Here is a 2,631-nt window from a genome sequence, read left to right as displayed (position 1 = left end):
GTTTCATCGTCAAGTTTCTGTGACATATAACTACCGAACTCTAAGTGAGTATCCTTCCCTGCAAATATCTCCACTCCCAGCAAATTCGAGACCTACGAAACTTGTGAGAGCAATCTCCCCGGGTAAAGTGGCATCCTGGTGGCACAAAACAACTAAGCTCTGAGCTCTAAGCTCTAAACTCTGGTGAAAATTGATTATCATTGAGCACGTCGATTAGAAGTTATTCACGTTGCTCTAACGTTACACGGTCAATTTGTATTTATGACATTATTTTATGCACTAATCATAATCATAATCACCGTGATCTCGAAGTTGGACAAACTTCTGATGCCCTTCCACGTGATGCTCGTTGTGTTCACGGTGGTCTTGGGTCACAGGTACAACCGTATCTCGAACACCAGGAATACCTTCATCGGACTCGATAGCCTTGGTTAATGTATTGCTTCACGTGCGTCTTGATTTGCACTGCACTCCTATCGCATGAACCCTTACCAGCCTGACGGTCGTAGAAATCGATCCGGCAGAGATCCATATTGGTTCTCTCTCGCAATATTCTGCACGCTAGTATGGTGGTTGTGCAGTGGTAGCATCCTGCGTTGTTTTGGCGGTATACCACTATCGTTAACTCAGGGTGTTCATGCTTCAAGGTCTTCAGTACATGCTCCATCACGGTCACTACTGTGTGACTGTCCTGTAGACCAGACTCAATTATGTGCACAAAAATTTGCGCGACCAGCTCTCCTCCCTGTTTGCTCTGACATACTGTCAAGTGCCAGGAGAAACCCTTCTTTCCAAAGAACTCAGCCTGCGTTTCTCTGTACTGGGCGGGTGAGAGCTTCATGGCGAAATCCTGTGTGATCAGCACCGCGTCCTCCTGGAGGCTATCGATAATATCTGTCCGGGCTGTATCCTGGTGAACCATGCGCAGCTGATGACTTTTCCAGGAGCGGATTCCGTCACATGCAGTTCTCGTCGTAAATTGAAGGTCGTCCTGAAGGTCCTGTGGGAGATTGGTAGACTGGATCAAGGACACAACTGAGTCTAAAGACTAAAGCAAGTAAAGAATATAATTAGATAGGATTTTTTTCCCCAGTAGGACGGGTCTAAGCGTTTACGTTTACGTACCGTTTACAAGGTCTCACAGCTCTCACAAAGTTGATTGTGTTGGTGACCACTCGCTTTTAGGGACGCTGAGCGCGAACACTCTGCAGTGGTCAGGAATAGTACTAGCCATAGAGCAATGGATCTGTAACCAGATAATTATGCTGTTATAGCTCTACATAATGAACAGACTGTATCTATATAGGCACTATTCCTTTACCTTGTAATCGCTTTTGATGTATTGTTTGAGGTATTTCAATTTGTCCTTGAGTTCAACAATTACAGAATCGTTAGCCCCATACTGCACTAAGGTGCCCAGGATCGATAACAGATCATCAAAACCGCGTCCCCCCTCTGCCGCGTAGCTGTCTAGTCCCTGTAAACTCTTTCGAACTGATGCCGCGCATGCTCCAGACACGATTCTAAAAAGAGTACGGGTTGAGAGTGGAGTGTAACCCGCTTCGCTGCAATACTGATTATATTGCTTGATCAGGCGAGATGGAAACACTGTTCTTAGAACATTGGGAATGTCGATCTTCATGCCGCCCTGTCAGGGTTTTTCTACCAAATGGGAGGTTCTGCACGATGTTAGAAGACGTGACGAAGTCGAGGAATTGATCTAACTTGGCAGAGTTGACTTTTCCTCTAGTCTGTTTGGCCACCGGCCGTACAGGGAGCCCAGCGCCGACCTCAAGCATGTATCGTCTTGCCGCAGTGAACTGATATCGTGTCAGTCGAGGTATGTGCGCTGCCAGCGCTGCGTAGGTCACTTTGCCTGCCACAAGACTGAGCAATTGGCGCCTTATCTCGGAAGTGTCCGCTTGTTTGTAAGACTCCACCACAGCTAACAGTAGATCACTGCCAGGACCTACAGACTCAAGGAGCTGGGTAACTTCGTCCTTTCTTCTCACTGCCTCCCACAATTCTGGAGCGTACTACGGCGCTACGGTTTTTAGGACTTCCGCGATGATTTCCCCTACTTTACGGCTGTAGCAGTCATGCGTTTTCGAGGTGGCATCACTCCAAGGACGCTTCAAAATAGAGCCGAGAGGCCTAATACTGCACTCATCCAGGAACCATTGCAACGCTGTGACTTTGCCTTTGTCAATGTTTTCTGGAGGTTTGGGGTATTGTGTACAAGTGGCTCGGCTGATGCTCTCATCGGTCGTCGATTGCGTCTCCTCCTGGGACGAGGAAGGCTGGTACAGTGAACTATCAGGAATAATGGCCAACCTCTTGCGGTCCCGTGAAAGCACTTCCATACTCTCTTCTTGATCATCTCCAGGACGCTGGCTTGACTGGCCACAGAAACGCTCTCAATTACCTACGTTAAAAAAATGAAAATATAACGTAAATTACCACTCAAATGCTAGCAGACCATAGCATAACACCGATTTCTGTGTGTCGTCACGGGAACCATCTACACGTTTAAATTTTTGCATTCCCATCAGTTAATGTCCGGAAGGTTGAGTGCTATTTTTTGGCCCTTTCTCGGGTACAATTCTATCACCTTTCCTGCCTCTTTTATTT

At 47.0% G+C, this 2,631-nt stretch overlaps 1 pseudogene; it reads right to left on the bottom strand.

Moving 5' to 3' along the window:
* Positions 1-272: 272 nt before the first annotated feature.
* LOC146455879 (uncharacterized) lies at positions 273-2,363 on the bottom strand (annotated as a pseudogene).
* Between the last annotated feature and the right edge of the window lie 268 nt (positions 2,364-2,631).

The sequence above is a fragment of the Pavona decussata genome, unplaced genomic scaffold (genome assembly GCF_977016875.1).
Source record: "Pavona decussata unplaced genomic scaffold, jaPavDecu1.1 SCAFFOLD_267, whole genome shotgun sequence".
Taxonomy (NCBI): domain Eukaryota; kingdom Metazoa; phylum Cnidaria; class Anthozoa; order Scleractinia; family Agariciidae; genus Pavona; species Pavona decussata.
This window is presented reverse-complemented; position numbering and strand designations above follow the sequence as displayed.